The 19,604-nt window shown below is 44.7% G+C and overlaps 1 long non-coding RNA gene and 1 pseudogene across 2 annotated transcripts in view; one reads left to right on the plus strand and one right to left on the minus strand.

Annotated features, from left to right (window-relative positions):
- Nucleotides 1–6,869, plus strand: part of LOC111546505 — a 28,576-nt pseudogene extending 21,707 nt beyond the window's left edge. The window contains exon 3 of the transcript XR_004228637.1: nucleotides 6,459–6,869. The product of XR_004228637.1 is annotated as a 60S acidic ribosomal protein P2 pseudogene (transcript). The remainder of the gene's footprint in view (nucleotides 1–6,458) is intronic.
- Nucleotides 6,870–14,234: 7,365 nt separating this feature from the next.
- Nucleotides 14,235–17,091, minus strand: LOC111546482. The gene is made up of 3 exons (XR_002732792.2): nucleotides 16,935–17,091; nucleotides 14,810–14,906; nucleotides 14,235–14,662 (listed from the first exon to the last, which is right to left on the minus strand). It is a non-coding gene; the product is annotated as an uncharacterized LOC111546482 (long non-coding RNA).
- Nucleotides 17,092–19,604: the final 2,513 nt, after the last annotated feature.

Below are 19,604 nucleotides of genomic sequence, written 5' to 3' on the forward strand. Positions count from 1 at the left end.
TCCCTATTTAATAAATGGTGCTGGGAAAATTGGCTAGCCATAAGTAGAAAGCTGAAACTGGATCCTTTCCTTACTCCTTATACGAAAATTAATTCAAGATGGATTAGAGACTTAAATGTTAGACCTAATACCATAAAAACCCTAGAAGAAAACCTAGGTGGTACCATTCAGGACATAGGCATGGGCAAGGACTTCATGTTTAAAACACCAAAAGCAACGGCAGCAAAAGCCAAAATTGACGAATGGGATATGATTAAACTAAAGAGCTTCTGCACAGCAAAAGAAACTACCATCAGAGTGAACAGGCAACCTACAGAATGGGAGAAAATTTTTGCAATCTACTCATCTGACAAAGGGCTAATATCCAGAATCTACAAAGAACTCAAACAAATTTACAAGAAAGAAACAAACAACCCTATCAAAAAGTGGGCAAAGGATATGAACAGACATTTCTCAAAAGAAGACATTCATACAGCCAACAGACACATGAAAAAATGCTCATCATCACTCGCCATCAGAGAAATGCAAATCAAAACCACAATGAGATACCATCTCACACCAGTTAGAATGGCAATCATTAAAAAGTCAGGAAACAACAGGTACTGGAGAGGATGTGGAGAAATAGGAACACTTTTACACTGGTGGTGGGATTGTAAACTAGTTCCACCATTATGGAAAACAGTATGGCGATTCCTCAAGGATCTAGATCTAGATGTACCATATGACCCAGCCATCCCACTACTGGGTATATACCCAAAGGATTATAAATCATGCTGCTATAAAGACACAGGCACACATATGTTTATTGCGGCACTATTCACAATAGCAAAGTCTTGGAATCAACCCAAATGTCCATCTGTGACAGACTGGATTAAGAAAATGTGGCACGTATACACCATGGAATATTATGCAGCCATAAAAAAGGATGAGTTTGTGTCCTTTGTAGGGACATGGATGCAGCTGGAAACCATCATTCTTAGTAAACTATCACAAGAACAGAAAACCAAACACCGCATGTTCTCACTCATAGGTGGGAACTGAACAATGACATCACTTGGACTTGGGAAGGGGAACATCACACATCGGGGCCTATCATGGGGGGAGGGATTGCATTGGGAGTTATACCTGATATAAATGATGAATTGATGGGTGCTGACGAGTTGATGGATGCAGCACACCAACATGGCACAAGTTTACATATGTAACAAACCTGCATGTTATGCACATGTACCCTAGAACTTAAAGTAGAATAATAAAAAAAAAAGAAAAAAGAAAAAAAAAAAAAAAAGAGGAAATGTCCAAAATCTATAATCTGACCTCACACCTGTGAAATTGATATAGGAGTTTAAAAAGGAATTATTTAGCAGATAGTGAAGGTAAGGAAGTCCTCAGTAAGGTTTTCCTTTTAATACAAAGCAGCCCCCAAATCATTCCTTTTTTTTTTTTTTTTTTTTTTTTTTTTTTGAAACGGAGTTTCACTCTTGTTGCCCAGGCTGGAGTGCAATGGTGCGATCTCGGCTCACTGCAACCTCTGCCTCCCGGGTTCAAGTGATTCTCCTGCCTCACCCTCCCAAATAGCTGGAATTACAGGCGCCCGCCACCACGCCAGTCTAATTTTATATTTTTAATAGAGACAGGGTTTGGCCATGTTGGTCAGGCTAGTCTCGAACTTCTGACTTCAGAGCTGGGATCACAAGTGTGAGCCACCGCCCCAGGTCAATCATTTTCTTTTCTCACAAATAACAGCCTGTAAAATCAACCTGCAGACATAAAAAGGCAAGCTAGAAGCTTGCACAAGTGAATGCTGGCAGCTGTGCCAATAGGAAAGGGGCTACCTGGGGGCTAGGCATGTTCAACATGGCAGTTCCATCTTCCTTCATGTGTACAGTGAGAAGACAACAGGGCACCGGCCAAGTAACGACTCCATTTGTATAATAGAAGATTAGGATGGGGTCGCCAGCTTCCTCGTATACTATGTAGACGTCAAACCTGGTCCAACCAATCTTTGGGCCCTATAAATCAGACAGCACCTCATCAAACCAGTCTATAAAATCCAGAGCACTTTGCTGCGGGCCGAAGTCCCACTCGGGAGCCCCTCTCTCTGGCAGGAGAGAGTGCTATCCTAGTCTCCTTTCTCTTTCTTTTGCCTATTAAACCTCAACTCCTAAACCCACTTCTTGCGTGTCCACATACTCAATTTTCCTTGTTGTGAGACTACGAACCTCGGGTATTTAGCCCAGACAAGGACGCTGCTTCAAAACTAGAAAAAAGAGCAACGGCCGGGCGTGATAGCTCACGCCTGTAATCCCAGCACTTTGGGAGGCCGAGGCAGGTGGATCACGAGGTCAGGAGATGGAGACCATCCTGGCTAACACGGTGAAACCCCGTGTCTACTAAAAATACAAAAAACTAGCCAGGCTCCCTGGCGTGATCCCAGCCAGCTGCTCAGGAGGCTGAGGCAGGAGAATGGTGTGAACCGGAGAGGTGGAGCTTGCAGTGAGCCGAGGTCGCACCACTGCACTCCAGCCTGGGCCACAGAGCGAGACTCCGTCTCAAAAATAAGTAAATAAATAAAAATAAAATAGAAAACTTATGGGAGGAAGTCAGGGCCATGATTAACGGAAAATTCCATAGCTTTAAAGGCACATGTTAGAAAGGAAGAAAGTCAAAATTAACAAGCACCCACCTCAGAAAGGAAAAGAACAGTACATTAAGCCAAATAAAGTAGAAAACAGAAAATAATGAAGAACAGAAGTTAATAAAAATTAAAAATCTACTTACAAAAGAGAGGATCATGAAGCCAAAAGTTGTTTCTTTTAAGACAATGTACAATTATTTCCTGGTGAGCTTGAACAAGAGAAAAAGAGAAAGTATCAATAGTCAAGAAAGAAGTCCGGGGAGGGAGGGGAGAAAGGGTTTAAAAATTAACTATTGGGTACTATTCTCAGTACCTCAGCACTTGTGTGCCAGGATTATTCATATCCCAAACCTCAGCATCACACAGTATATTGTGATCCCCAAATATCTGAGACAGTTCTCAGTCAATTTTGGAAGTTTATTTTGCCAAAGTTAAGGATGCACACCCGTGACACAGCCTCAGGATGTTCTGAGGACATCTGCCCAAGGTAGCCAGGGCACAGCTTGGTTTTATACATTTTAGGGAGACATGAGACATCAATCATTATATGTAAGATGTACATTGGCTCCATCCAGAAAGGCGGGACAACTCAAATTGGGGAGGGGGATTCCAGGTCATAGATAGGTAAGAGACAGTTGCATTCTTTTGAGTTTCTGATGAGCCTTTCCAAAGGAGGCAACCAGATAAGGATTTATCTCAGTGAGCAGAGGGATGACTTTGAGATCTGTCTGTTCTTTGTCCACAAGGAAATTCCTTGTGAGGATGTAGCTTTATTGTCTAAGTAGCTAACTTTCTTAGGAAGAGAATGGGAGGCAGGTTTGCCCTCAGCAGTTTCCAGCTTGACTTTTCCCTTTGGCTTAGTGATTTGGGAGTTCCAAGATTTATTTTCCTTTTACGATACCCAGGTAACAAACCTTCACAGGTACCCCCCAAATCTAAAATAAAAGTTGAGACCAAGTGTGGTGGCTCAAGCCTGTAATCCCAGCACTTTGGGAGGCTGAAGCGGGTGGATCACTTGAGATCAGGAGTTTGAGACCAGCTTGGCCAACATGGTGAAACCCTATCTCTACTAAAAAATACAAAAATTAGCTGGGTGTGGTGGTAGGAGCTGGTAATCCCAACTACTCGGGAGGCTGAGGCAGGAGAATTGCTTGAACCCAGGAGGCAGCAGTTGCAGTGAGCCAAGATTGTGCCACTGTGCTCCATCCTGGCGGACAGGGTGAGACTCCATCTCAAAAAAATAAAGAAAGAAAAGAAAAGATGAAAAAAAAAAAGAGAAAGAATGGGTTATACATAAAAAAGTAAAGATTTGGCACTCAGCTTGGAGAAAGGAAGTTAAAGACATGATAATGGTTTCAAAGTATCTGTTGACATGAAGACCTAAAGAAGACTGAACAAAATAACATGAATTAAAATGCATCTGGCCAGGCACAGTGGCTCACACCTGTAATCCCAGCAGTTTAGGAGGCCGAGGCAGGTGGATCACCTGAGGTCAGGAGTTCGAGACCAGCCTGGCCAACATGGTGAAACCCCATCTCTACTAAAAATATAAAAATTAGCTGGGCTAATTTTTGGTGGTATTGGGTACCCGTAATCGCAGCTACTCAAGAGACTGAGGCAGGAGAATTGCTTGAACCCAGGAGACAGAGGTTGCAGTGAGTCAACACGGTGCCACTGCATTCCAGCCTGGGTGACAGAGTAAGACTCCATCTCAAAAAAAAAAAAAAAAAAAAAACAACACAGAATTTTATGATTTACATGAAGTAACATAATTTGAAGAACTGCTTATGATGGAAGAAAATAAAAGAAAAGGATTTTACTACAAATTGACCTTTAAAATTTTAAGTGATTCATCAAATTATGTTTATAATGAATAATTTACATAATATTTTGTTTGACTCAAATCTGTGCCTGAGGCAAACACAGTTTATCATACAGAATAGTTAGAAGACAGCAGAAACAATTTCACTGACACGACTAGATAGATCTAGCTCACATTTTACAGGTATATAGTAAATCGCAACTGCAAAATTCTTCTAATTTTTAGGTACTGAAAGTCAAAGTGATGATTAATCAGATTGGGAATTTGTCTCTGTAAAAGATTACCTTGGCAATGGACTGAAATAATGGACCTCCTAGTCTAAGAAATATTCTCCCTAGAGCAATCTTACTCTTGCTGGAACTAGATAAGAAAATTTTGATGGTATTTCCTTTGGATTCTCAAAGAATCGTGAACTCATATGAAAATTAAGAAATTTCAGTTTTAAACTATTAAATAAGGAAGAGATGACACTAACGGGCTAAAGATAAAATCCAAACCCATCAATTCACCTTAGATTTTATTTTACTAAAGTGAGCAGAAAGATTTATCACCTATGTCTAAATAAGAGAATTAAGCAAATTGAATCAATTGTTTAAGTCATATTTATTTATAAGCCCATTTTTAGGCCACAGATTAGCTTAATTGCCATTTAGCAGATCATCTGCTTACTTTTATTTTTAAAATTTTATTTCTCTGTATCATTAAAATTTTTATATAGTGAAAAGAGTCAATTTTTAAAAAAATAAAAATAGAAATCACTCATGAACATAAAACAATAATACATGGATATGATGAAGTTAAGCCAATAAATTTGAAAACCTAGTGAAATAAACACATTCCTTTAAAAACACAATGTACAAAATCTCTCCTAAAAAAGATAACATGGGCTGGGCACGGTGGCTCACACCTGTAATCCCAGCACTTTGGGAGGCCGAGGCGGGTGGATCACCTGAGGTCAGGAGTTCGGGACCAGCCTGACCAACGTGGAGAAACCCCATCTTTACTAAAAATACAAAATTAGCCGGGCACAGTGGCACATGCCTATAATCCCAGCTTCTCGGGAGGCTGAGGCAGGACAATCGCTCGAACCTGGGAGGCAGAGGTTGCAGTGAGCCGAGATTGTGCCATTGCACTCCAGCCTGGGCAACAAGAGCGAAACTCTGCCTCAAAAAAAAAAAAAAAGAAAAGAAAAGAAAAGAAAAAGGAAAAGAAAATATGAATAATCCTATAATAAAGAAATAAATTAAATCTGCAACTTAAAAAACTTTCCAAGACTAAATGGCTTCACCTGTGAATGCCATCCACACATCTAAGGATGTAAATTTTATTTTATTTTATTTTATTTTATCTTATTTTATTTATTTGAGACGGAGTTTGCTCTTCTCACCCAGGCTGGAGTGCAATGGCCTGATCTCACATCACTGCAACATCTGCCTCCCGGGAAGAACACCAATTTTAAACAAACTCTTTCAAAGGCTGAAAAAAGAGCGAACACTGCCAAATTCATGTTATGAGGCCAGAAAAACCTTGATACTAAAAACCTTGATACTAAAATCAGACAAGAAAGGATGGGGATATTCCAAGAAAGGATGGGGAACAACTGGAAGTCTCATACCTGCTCCATTTGCCCCAGGCAGCTTTCCTGAGCCTTGGATGACCACTTCACAATTCTTATACCCCAGGTAAGTTTTATATCCCACGGCCACATGACTCACTGGACTAATGTATTGAAGGACATCCTGTTTCTGAACGGGACTAGAACAGAGTCCAGTTTTATACCTGCTGGAGGGTGCGTTCATTGGTACCACCACTTTGGGAAGCTGGTTCAAATTATCACCTGAAGTTGAAGTGACTTTATGAACCATCAGTTCCACCTCCAGGCACATACCAATCAAAATGTGTTCCCCTTTTTATTTCCTCCCTGACACCACCGAGGTCATGCGACCTAAACAAATTCCTTTAAAAAAGAGGCGTGAGGCCTCTCCGCTGCCGCCGCAGACGCGGCCCCGATGCCTACGTGGCCTCCTACCTGCTGGCTGCCCTCGGGGGTAACTCCTCCCCCAGTGCCAAGGACATCGAGAAGATCTTGGACAGCGTGGGCATCGAGGTGGACGACGACCGGCTCAACAAGATTATTAGTGAGCTGAATGGAAAAAACATTGAAGACGTCATTGCCCAGGGTATTGGCAAGCTTGCCAATGTACCTGCCGGTGGGGCTGTAGCCGTCTCTGCTGCCCCAGGCTCTGCAGCGTCTGCTGCTGGCTCCGCGCCTGCTGCTGCAGCAGAGGAGAAGAAAGATGAGAAGAAGGAGGAGTCTGAAGAATCAGACGATGACATGGGATTTGGCCTCTTTGATTAAATTCCTGCTTCCCTGCAAATAAAGCCTTTTTACACATTAAAAAAAAAAAATGTGTTCCCATGTGCACCATGTGACAAGTATGCTCATTGCAATATTTATTCATAATAGCCACAAACTAGAAACAACCCAAATGTCGTGGTGGCTCACACCTGTAATCCCAGCACTTTGGGAGGCCGAGGTGGGCGGATCACTTGAGACCAGGAGCTGGAGACCAGCCTGGCCAACATGGGGAAACCCCGTCTCTACTCAAAATACAAAAACAACTAGCCGGGCCTGGTGGCAGGTGCCTGTAATCCCTGCTACTCGGGAGACTGAGGCAGGAGAATCGCATGAAACCAGGAGGCGGAGGTTGCAGTGAGCCAAGATCATGCCATTGCAATCCTTGGCAACAAGAGTGAAACTCCGTCTCAAAAAAATAAATTAATTAATTAAAATTAAGATTAAAAAAAGGATCAGATAAGAAAAATGTATTATATATAAAAATGCATGAGCTACTACCGCACACAACAACATAATACATCTCATGAATATAATGCTTCATGAAAGAAGCCAAGCTTCAAAGAACACATTCTGTGAGATTCCAAATATGGAAAGTTCACTATAGGCAAACAAATTAAAAATGATAGTGTTAGAAGTCAAGTCCTTTTGGAAAGTGGGAGGAACTTACATTTCATGAAAGGGGCTTTGGTAGTGCTGGCCATGTCTCATTTCTTTACCTGCCTCATGGTACAAAGCTGTTTACTCTGCTAATTCATCATACATTTATATTTTGAGTAATTATCTCTGTGAAACAAGTCACTGTGCACTTAGTTACTAACTTATCTGAGTCCAGTGAGACAAAACATCCACATATGCAACAAGTTACCTGAAGAGGATCTATTACTTACAGATAGACACCAAGGGATAACAGAAGCCTAGGGTTCATTGTGAGCTGGTCACCTAAGGCTCAGGAAAGCAGCCTGGAGCAGAAGGCGTCTCAACTGTGCATGCCCCACTTGCACTGCAACTGAGGGCCCCCAAGAAGCAGCCTACCCTGGGCTTTATACCCCGGAGATACATGATTCACCGGACTAAAGTGTTGAAGGACATCCTGTTTCTTTCTTTTTTTTTTTTTTTTTTTTTTCCTCTTGAGACAGAGTCTCGTTCTGTCTCCAAGACTGGAGTGTAGTGGCATGATTTCGGCTCACCGTAACCTCCGCCTCCCAGGTTCAAGCGATTTCCCTGACTGGCCTCCCGAGTAGCTGGGATTACAGGTGTCCACCACCACGCCAGGCTAATTTTTTGTATTTTAGTAGAGGCAGGGTTTCACCACGTTGGCCAGGCTGGTCTTGAACTCCTGACCTCAGGTCATCCACCCACCTCGGCCTCCCAAAGTGCTGGGATTACAGGCATGAGCCACCGAGCCCAGCCAGGACATCCTGTTTCTGATGGGGACTGGAACGGAGCACAGGCAGTTGTAGCCAATCCCTCCTTATCACAGGATGTTGCATTCCCAGCACATTCAAGTTATTTTGAGAACTATAAGCCAGAAAGGGGGAAGAGCTGGGTTGGTCCAAGGCCACCAGGAGAACTGTCCTGCACTCTGTATGCTATGTTTCAGTACAAAAAGTTGAAGAAAGGCCAGGTGCAGTGGCTCATGCCTATAATCCTAACACTTTGGGATGTCAAGTCAGGAGGACTGCTTGAGCCCAGAAGTTAGATACTAGCCTGGCCAACATAGTGAGACCTTGACTCTACAAATAATTTTAAAAATTAGCTAGGTGTGGTGTTGTGTGCCTGTGGTCCCAGCTACTCAGGAGGCAGAGGTGGGAGGATCACTTGAGCCCAGAAGATGGAGGCTGCAGTGAGCCATGATCACGCCACTGCACTCTAGACTGGGCGACAGAGCAAGAGCCTGTCAAAAAAAAAAAAAAAAAAATGTTGAAGTAAAAAGGAGAAAGAATTATAGACCAAAGAGACTTAGGATATAGCAATAGTTCCTAATCAAATCTCTCTTTGACGATTCAGGGTGGGCGCGGTGACTCAAGCCTATAATCCCATCACTTTGGGAGGCAGAGGCGGGCGGACCACTTGAGGTCAGGAGTTCAAGACCAGCCTAACCAATATGGTGAAACCCCATCCTCACTAAAAATCCAAAAATAAAAATAAAAAGCCAGGCATAGTGCTGCATGCCTGTAATCCCAGCTGCTCCTGAGGCTGAGGCAGGAGAATCACTTCAACCCAGGAAGCGGAGGTTGCAGTGAACTGAGATCAGGCCACTGCACTCCAACCTGCACTCAAAAAAACAAAAACAAAAAATCTCTCTTTGATGATTCAGAAGGTAATCTTCATGCCTCACAGGCATTGCTAAGCTTTATTATTGAATCCTGGCAGTGTGAAAATTTGATGGTGGAGAATATATTGTAACATAATAACTGTGCAAGGACATCAAATGGCAAGTTTAAGGAAATAGACATGCGGACAAATTGTCCAAAAGGTTATTCCTGAAATATGGCATACCCCGTGAAATTGATTAATCTGGATACGTTCACTGTCCCAGAACCTCTTGAATAAAAGGAAGGCTGGGTACACTTGATCCACATGCTTTGTTTTGTAAACATCTTCCTTCTACAAAAGTATTTGTATGATTGTTCACTAGGGGTGGAAAAAAACCTTTCAGAGATTAAATAACACTGATCACAGTGGGGACCATGTAGGTAGTAAGTTAATGGAGCTTTGACCGAAGTCTGTCTTGCAGTAGCCCAAGAAGTGTGAACCCCTGCAGGGTTAGTTCCCCAGTTCCTGCATGAAGAGCAAAGGCAGATATCCTTGGCAACAGTCAAGCTCATCTCTTTGGCCCCCTGACTTGTGAAATGAAAGCCATTATGGTAGGAAAAGTCACAAGGTGGGCCCTGATGGAATTAGAGGCAGGAGTTGCTGCCTACATTGAAGAACACGGGGGAAAGGCCAATTCAAACCAGTTCTAGGGGTGGCCCTGGGCATCCATGGCTTTTTTTTTTTTTTTTTTTTTTGCTCTTATCGCCCAAGCTGGAGTGCAATGGCATGATCTCAGCTCACTGCAACCTCCACCTCCTGGGTTCAAGTGATTCTCCTGCATCAGCCTCCAGAGTAGCTGGGATTACAGGCATGCACACCACAACCAGTTAATTTTTATTTTTATTTATTTATTTATTTTTGAGATGGAGTTTCACTCTTGTTGCCCAGGCTGGAGTGCAATGGCACAGCCTCGGCTCACTGCAACCTCCGCCCCATAGGTTCAAGCGATTATCCTGCCTCAGCCTCCTGAGTAGCTGAGATTACAGGCTCCCACCACCACACTCAGCTAATTTTTTGTATTTTTTTAGTAGAGATGGGGTTTCACCATGTTGGCCAGGCTGGCTGGTCTTGAACTCCAGACCTCAGGAGATTCACCCACCTGAGCCTCCCAGAGTGCTGGGACTACAGGTGTGAGCCACTGCACCTGGCCTAATGTTTGTATTTTTAGTAGAGACAGGGGTTCACCATGTTGGCCAGGCTGGTCTTGAACTCCTGACCTCAGGTGGTTTGCCCACCTCAGTCTCCCAAAGTGCTGGGATTACAGACGTAGCCACCGCGCCTGGTCACCCATGGCTTTTAAAGCTTCCAGGTGATCCAATGTGCAGTCAAGGGCAGGAACCATAACTCTAAGTTAAGCCAGGAACACTGAGTTGTTGGTTTTTTAAATCTCCCCAAACGATCCTAATGTCATGGTGAGGAACCAGTGGTGTAAACAGCACATCTCAGACTTTACTGTGCAATCAAATCACCTAGAGCTCGTGTTGGAAAAACTCAGGTTCTGATTGAGGTAGGAGGTGGGACTTGACTCCAGAGGTGGGGCTAGGACACCACACCAAATTGAGAACTAGCTGAAACAGGAAGAGACAAAAGCATCCCTCTATAAGACATGTCCATCAGTGTGCCATGTCAGTTTACTGTTGCCATGGCAACACCTGAACGTTACCACCCCTTTCCATGGCAACCACCCAACGATCCAGAAGTTACCACCTTTTTCCTAAAAATGTCTGCAAAATTCACCCCTTAATTTGCATGTAATTAAAAGTAGGTATAAATATGACTGCAGAACTGCCTCTGAGCTGCTCCTCTGGGCACACTGCCTGTGGGGTAGCCCTGCCCCTCAAGGAACTGTGCCTCTGCTGCTGCTGTGCACTGCCACTTCAGTAAAAGTCCCTGTCTAACACCACCAGCTCACCCTTAAATTCTTTCCTGGGCAAAGCCAAAAACTCATAATGCAGGGCAGCTAAGCCCCAGTTTAGGGGCTCACCTGTCCTGCTTTATGATCCAGTAGGTCTGAAGATGGAGCCTGGCATTCTGACACTCTAAAAAGCTCCCAGGTGAGGCCGATGCTGCTGATCCACTGAACACACTTAGAAGGGCAAGGCTCTAGACAGGCAAAAGAGATGGAAGGCCACGGCAGCACTGGAACACTCACAGGCTGTGGCGAAACCCTAACACCTGCCTGCAAAATAACTTCAAGACGGGCAAACTCTCCCTGGGAGGTGAGCTCTAGAAATGTATGACAACGGGCATGAAGGAGAGGGATGTAAGGAGATTATTAACCCCTGGTGTCTGAAAAGCATGAGGCACAGCTGAGCCTCACTATTAGCGAGGTACTATAGTTAGCACAGATCAAGCCAAATGTGCACACAAATCACCTGGAGATCTTGTTAAAATGCAGATTCTGATTCAGGTCGGAAGAGGAGCCTGATGTTCTGCATGTCTACTGAGTTCCCAGGAGATGCTGATGCTGTTAGTCAGGGGACCACACTTGGAAAAACAACAGTGTAGACAAAAAGCAAGGAGGACCGGAGTGGAGGACAGAAAGTCAACTTAACCCAGCTGGGAATGGACAGGGCCTGGCAGCCAGCCCTGGAATAGCCCACGCCCTCTGCTCACTGAGCCTTGGCCACTGGGACTTGTGCTGGCTGCCCTGGTATCTGTGGTGGCCCCAAGAACTTCCAAAGATGCTTTGATACAAATGAGGGCTGCAGAACCCCCAGACACCAGCTGTGGTGATATTAACTAGAAGGAGGCTCAGGTGAATTCTCTCAGGGAGAAGAGAACTAAGGTGCATAATGACTCAGTGTCAATACCCTTGGAGAACCAGAGATAAATCTACACTTCCTGCTAGTGTGGAACGTGGGAGCTTGGAGCCATTATACCTTGAACTCCCAAAGCTAAACCACTCCTAATCTGTGACCCATCCATTCTTCTCCTAGGTATAGAGCCAATAGAAATGCATACATAGGCCAGGTGCAGTGGCTCACGCCTGTAATCCCAGCACTTTGAGAGGCCGAGGCGGGCAGATTACTTGAGGTCAGGAGTTCAAGACCTGCCTGGCCATCGTGGTAAAACCAGGTCTTTACTAAAAATACAAAAATCAGCTGGGCATGGTGGCGGGCACCCATAATCCCAGTTACTCGGGAGGCTGTGGCAGGAGAATCACTTGAACCCAGGAGGCACAGGTTGCAGTGAGCCAAGATTGCACCACTGTACTCCAGCCTGGGCGACAGAGTGAGACTCCATCTGAAAAAAGAAAAGAAAAAAAAAATGCACATATATACACACATATATGTATATTCACCAGAAGACTAATACTAGAATGTTGGTAGCTGCACTATTCTTTGTTTTGTTTTGTTTTTTTAGACGGAGTCTCCCTCTGTCACCCAGCCTGGAGTGCAGTGGCATGATCTCTGCTCACTGCAATCTCCGCCTCCAGGGTTCAAGCAATTATTCTGCCTCAACCTCCTAAGTGGCTGGGACTACAGGCACACGCCACCACACCCAGCTAATTTTTGTATTTTTAGTAGAGACGGGGTTTCACCATATTGTCCAGGCTGGTCTTGAACTCCTGACCTTGTTCAGGAGCCTCCCAAAGTGCTGGTAGTACAGGAGTTTGGCCTGCCTGAGCCTCCCAAAGTGCTGGTAGTACAGGCATGAGCCACCGCGCCTGGCTAGCTACACTGCTTTTAATAGCCAAAAACTTGAAACAATTCCAATGTCCATCACCAGGAGAAAGGATACACAGATCATGGCATATCACACAATGGAATACGATCCTGCAGTAAGAATGAACAAATGCTTGCTACACGAAACAACATGGATGGATCTCACAGACACAAGCTAAAGAAACCAAATAAAGAAACCAAGTGAGACAAAGAAACCAAATGGGGCATGTTTAAACGAAGTACAAAAATGAGCACAGGTTAAACTAAAGCGTTAGAAGTCAAGATAATGGTAGCTTGTGACTGGAAGAACAAAGGGATACTTCTGTTTCCTGATCTGGGTGCCAGTTACATAGGTAGGTTCAAAATGTATAAAGCTGTACACACGTGATCCGTGTATTTTTATTTTTTTATATATTTATTTATTTTTGACACGGAATGGCACAATCTTGGCTCACTGCAACCTCTGCCTCTCAGATTTAAGCCATTCTCCTGCCTCAGCCTCCCAAGTAGCTGGGATTACAGGCATGCGCCACCATGCCTGGCTAATTATTTTTCTATTTAATAGAGATGGGGTTTTACCATGTTGGTCAGGCCGTTCTCAAACTCCTGACCTCAGGTGATCCACCCACCTCCGCCTCCCAAAGTGCTGGGATTACAGGCGTGAGCCACCGCACCCAGCCTCGTGATCCGTGTATTATTGTACACAATTATACTTCCAATAAATATGTTTATTATTTTTTTTTAAATGAGACCTTGTTTTGTCCCCATTAGGAAGCCAGATTTAACAGGACACATAAGATATATCCACATCTATGACATTCCTCACACCCACATTACTTAATCCACACACACAACTATTACAAATACAACCCGTAAGTCCAGCTTCCCTTAGGGAACAAACTAAGGACACATTTCTTATTTATTTACTAAACTTATTTCTTAAAGCATAATAAAGCTCTTTTTTTTAGCATATAGCCTGGCATACAAATGGAAATTATTAGAAGTCTGATAGATGAACAAAAGAATGAGTGAACAATTGAACAAAAGTAAATATCTCATCTTGGGGGCCACTAAGCTCTCTTAATTTTTTTTTTTTTTTTTTTTTTTTTTTGAGATGGAGTCATGCACTGTTGGCCAGGCTGGAGTGCATTGGCACGATCTCGGCTCACTGCAAGCTCCCCGTCCTGGGTTCACGCCATTCTCCTGCCTCAGCCTCCCGAGTAGCTGGGACTACAGGCACGAGCCACCACGCCTGGCTAATTTTTTGTACTTTTAGTAGAGACGGGGTTTCACCGTGTTAGCCAGGATGGTCTCGATCTCCTGACCTTGTGATCCACCGGCCTCGGCCTCCCAAAGTGCTGGGATTACAGGCGAGCCACTGCGCCCAGCCAACGAGCCTTCTTTATAATGTTAAGAATGAAAAATAAATGATACTGTAGAATATTATAATCTTATTTTATTCACTTATTCAACATTAATTAAAGGCACTCCCATGATTTTATGTTGTTTGTTTAAATTCAGAAAAGCTCACGGAGAATCCAGGACACACATGTTCTCGGTGCAGCAAGAGGGCTGTGTCCCCATCTGGGCAGCAGATGGCGCCAGAGGATGTGGCTCAGCCTTTGAGGTTGTCTTTGCTTCCAGAGATCCTGGAAGCTGGGGTACCCGCTACCCCTCCCAGCCACAGTGAGAAGGGGAGCCAGTCCAGCCCTTCCTATGTCTCCATCTGCAGCCTGAAGAGCCTCACCAACAACTGCTAGTGCAGGATAGTAAGCATGCAGCCAGAGTAAGTGTACAAAATGCTGCTGTGCAGCTTGACTGAAGGAGAGGCCCAGGAAGGTGGTTCCGGAGGAAGACGGCTGATGGGAAAGACGTGAGCATACTGAAATATGGGTGGAAAGGATGAAGTAGAGAGATAGGGGACAGAAAGGATGAGGCAACGTCCCTGCACTTGAGGCATGGGAAGCACAGGTAGAGGGTCAGCCTAGGAGAGGCAGAAGCCTTACCTGCCACTGTCTGCAGGGAAGCTCTGAAGGATAGGCATGAAGGCTGGTGAGCTTGTCGATGGGGGAGGAAGTTGCCTCCAGGTGGCTTCTATTTTGTCTATGAAGCAAGAGACCAAGTTGCCTATTGACAAATGATGGTGGAGAGGGCTGTCCTCCGGATTTCCACCATTTATCTTGGCTTCCTCAATCCCTTGCTTATTCCTTCTGCAAATATTTATTGATAACCTATTATGCTAGGCACTATTTTGGACTCACTGGACATGCAGAAGTGAACATAGAACTTACGTTCAGGGGTTGAGGGAAAATAGATAAGTAAACACATAAACATCAAAACCAAAAACATCGGGGAAAAAAAAGGACTATGAAGAAACAGGCAGGATGAGAGAGCAGAGAGTGCGGGAGGCTGTGGAAACAAGGTGCTCAAGGAGGTCTTTTGCTCAGGAAGTCTTCCCAAAGAAGTGACATCTGAGTAGAGATCAGAAGGCAGCAGCAAAGAGCCTTGCGAATATCTGGGGGACGGAGAGCATTTCAGTTAAAGAGGACAGCCAGGGTAAAGGGAAGGAGAGGGTGGAGAGGAGGTGCGACCCAGGGAGACAGATCACATAGGATGTTGGAAATCACCTTTGATCTTTAGCGTGACTGTTGTTACTAAGAACCAGGGGAGTGGCGTGGCTGGATTCATATTTTGAAAGGATCACGCTGTTGCTGTGCAGAGGACAGGCTAAAAGGGGCAGACGTGGCAAAAGGGACCCACTTGGGAGGCTGTTGCAGCCATACACAGCAAAGATGTGCGGAGCAGTGAAGGAGGCTCAAAGTCATCACATTCAGGATGTGTTTTGCAGGGAGAGCCAACAGGATTTGCTGATGGCAAATCTGATGATCAGATGTGGAATGTGAAACTAAAAGAGGAGTTGATGATGACTCAGGTGTTTGCTCTGGGCCAAATGGTGGTACCACTTACTCAAATGTGGAAGATCAAAGGTAGATTAGATTTGGGAAGAAGCAGAACTTTGCTTTAAATATGTTAAGTCCCTGGAAAGATTCTGCAGGCAGTACTGTTATTTGCTTTGCTTTGCCCAGCAGGTGTGGCTCTGTTTTTTTCCAGCAGCACCTGTTGGTGGCCCAGCCATAGCTGTAGACTGATCCCTGATTGGAATTACGTCAACTGGCTTTAACAAAATAGGAGGTAAGAGAGTTGAGAGTATTAGAAGGATACCCAGTGAAATGATAGACCAAATGTAAAACTCCAGTCCTGGAACCAATTTTAGTCTGAACTGATCACAAGTGACAGAAGCCTAACCCAAACTAATTTAAGCAAAAGAGGAAGAACCAATGACTCAACTAGCGGAAAGCACACCCAAGTAGCTCACAAATGAGAAGAAAGAGCTTCCAGGCATAATAAAGTGGCTACATGACCTTGAACTGGGGCTGAAAGACAACTGTGTAAGCCCATGTGCCCCATGTATGGGAGAGGGATGGTGGCAGTCTAAGACAAAAGGGAGTGGCTGGGACTGCAGTGAAATGGAGAGGGAATACCCAATCCAACAGATCAAAATTGCACAAACACTGAATTTGCCGAACTAACATATGCCTGACACTCCCTGAGAGAGATCTAGGCTTTGAACATTCTGGCAAAATCAGTGTTAAACAACCACCGCTAGAATCATTGGAAGTGAGAAGACTTTTGTACCTATCAGTCTCAAGCTGAACAGTATGAAACAGGGCAGTGAACGACCCCCTTTTTTTTAATACTAAATACATAACACAAGATTAGATGTCCTGAATGCCAGCTTGGTAGAGCAACAACTCTTCCTGCGTGTTGATGGCTTGATTGTCCTACACAAATAAGGAGTCTCAACAAACAGCCCAGCCAGTCATTATAAAGAGTACAGCCTTCGTAACTCTACCATTAAGTTTGGCAGACCACTAATTAGACAGGCAATTCTCAAGAACTGACCCAGCAGCCTAACTCACTCTGCACCTTGGGGTTACCCTTGAGCTCACCCCAACAGGACCTAGTAAGTGCAGACGACTCAAACTAGAGGTGCTTCACTCCTACATTTTTTGCAGGAGGGGCATACACTCCAGGCAGCTCCCAAGAAATAGGACATAACATATTACTCACCTGTCACACAGCAGCAAGGCAGCAAGAGACAGTGCCTGCTAAATACCCCAGGCCCTTGGAAGAAACAGTTCTGAGGTTTGCACAAAGCCACAACTAAACACCTTGACCCTGAAGTCCCTGATGCCCACAGCATGAGAAACCATGCAACCAATTCTCCATAGAACCTGGTGCCGGAAAGAACATTCCTCTCCTGTGAACTTCTATCAGGCAATGGGAATTTTATAGGAACCATTGGCATGGGTGTTGGCCTGAGCATGCCACATTTGACACTAATAGAGCCCCTTGGGTTTCAATCTATGCCAAGTCTATTTTGAAACTTCATCACAGCATGAAACATATCCTGTGTTCCTTGTATGTCATATCTCCTCACTTCTGAATGGCTCTTGCTCTTCCTTGCTCATCTGTCTTGAGTGAGTTTGGTTTTTGGAACTGTCAATCATAAATGGTACCCACATTATGCAATTAATGATGTGGAGGCAGCACCCTGGAGGAGATGCCCCCTCTGGCACCTGTCCCTGCCTGTGTGTCCGAAGGCTCCCCATCGGCTTCCTCCCAGGGTTGCTCCCTTCCCCATGAGGTCATGTCCTCTCCAAGCTGAGTGGCCTTGCATGGCCGCCCCAAGGTCCTTCTGAGAACCTCCATTTCCTCTGCTGTGGAACAATCCCAACCCCCCTTTCGTGGTAGCAGATGCAGAGAAGATAAGGGGATACAGGCAATGGAACTGGTAAACAGTGACATCCTATATGAATTTAAGGTCACTCCTTATCACCAGGCAGCCAGTGGGGCCTAAGAGGGCCCTCCTCCCTTTATCTGCTCTCAGATGTGTCATCTCTGCTGCAAGGAGGAAATTAGCTGGGCCAACACAACCATGTTTTGGAATGGGAGAATGAAAGGAGGGCATTCTCAGACTCTTGAAACTTTCTTCTATGTATAACTTGATGCATTTTTACCAATGTGCATGCCCATGCAACCACCACCCACATCAAGATGTGGAACACTTCCATAACCCCAAGAAGTGCCCCCATCCCACTCCTGCCCAGCCACCATCCCCAGTCCCTCATCTCCAACACAGTAGATGAGTTTTGCAAGTTCTCGAACGTCACATAAAAGAAATCATATAGTACAAAGCCTTTTGTCTGGCTTCTTTAACTCAACATGATGTTTTGGGGGTTGTTGTTGTTGTTGTTGTTGGAGATGGAATCTTGCTATGTTGCTCAGGCTGGAGTGCAGTGGCATGATCACAGCTCACTGCAGCCTCAACTTTCTGGACTCAAGCAATCCTCCCACCTCAGCTTCCCCAGTAGCTGAGACTATAGGTATGCACCACCATGCCCAGTAATTTGTTTTTTTGTGGAGACAGGGTTTCGTCATGTTGCCCAGCTGGTCTTGAACTCCTGGGCTCAAGCAATCCACCTGCCTTGGCCTCTCAAAGTGCTGGGAGTACATGAGCTATCCTACCCTGCCAATATAACGTTTTTGAGATTATGTGGTTGCAAAAGTTTCCTTTTATTTATTGCTATATAGTATTCCATTGTATGAGTGCACTGCAATTTATGCATTCTACTGTTGATGGACATCTGGGTGGTTTCCAGTTTTTTAGCTATTAGGAACTATGTTGCTGTGGACACACTGCTATATATGTTTGTGAGCGTCTGCTTACCTTTCTCCTGGATGTATACCCAGGGGTGGGAAAATGCTGAGCAGCACATGGCCAGTTTTAGCTGACTCTGCCACAGTCCCCCGGTGTGGTCGTACCACACCCATTCTCTCCAACAATGGCCTTAAGCTTTTTTGGTGGCACCAGCCTCTTCTTTTCATCATACAATAGAACGAGTCTACACCGCACGGTCAGACAGACTTCAGCTCATGTCTTGGCACCTCTGAGCAACCTTGGGCAAGTTACTTTACTTCTCTGAGGTTTCATTTGCCCACAGGAATAAATCACCCTCCCAAGCCTGAGTTGGCATCACTGTCAAAACAGTATCACATCCTCACGGCATAGTGCCAGGCAATTGGCACTAAGTGAATATTCTCTCCCTCCCTCTTACCCACCTGTGAATTTCCCCGAAGTGCAGTCAAGTAAACATTTCCAGACCTTTCACCCCCATGGGGTCCTTTAAAATTCCTCTGCCTGTACGCTGAGAACCTATTTATCACTTTCTTCCCCAGTACTTATGTGATGGGGCTGCTTGTCTCCATCCCACTGCAGTGGGTGGGGAAATCCAACAACTGAGGAGTCAGAAGCAGACAGCAGACTGTGAGGCATGGAAGGTAACAGGTAATAGAAGGTGGCTTCCCATAAAGTGACCCTGGGAGGAGACAGACATGCTTTGACCAAAGTAAGGTCCAAATTTACATTGTCTGTTTATGTACTGTTATGGAAAGATGTCCAAGACATATTGTGGGTTGTTTTGTTTTTTGTATGTTTGTATGTTTGTTTTTGAGATGGAGTTTTGCTCTTGTTGCCCAGGCTGGAGTGCAATGGTGTGATCTCGGCTCACTGCGACCTCGGCTCACTGCGACCTCCACTTCCTGGGTTCAAAAAATTCTCCTGCCTCAGCCTCCTGACTAGCTGGGATTACAGGCATGCACCACCCACCCGGCTAATTTTTTATACTTTTAGTAGAGATGGGGTTTCACCATGTTGATCAGGCTTGTCTTGAACTCCTG

The sequence above is a fragment of the Piliocolobus tephrosceles genome, chromosome 20 (assembly GCF_002776525.5).
Source record: "Piliocolobus tephrosceles isolate RC106 chromosome 20, ASM277652v3, whole genome shotgun sequence".
In the NCBI taxonomy this organism is placed as follows: domain Eukaryota; kingdom Metazoa; phylum Chordata; class Mammalia; order Primates; family Cercopithecidae; genus Piliocolobus; species Piliocolobus tephrosceles.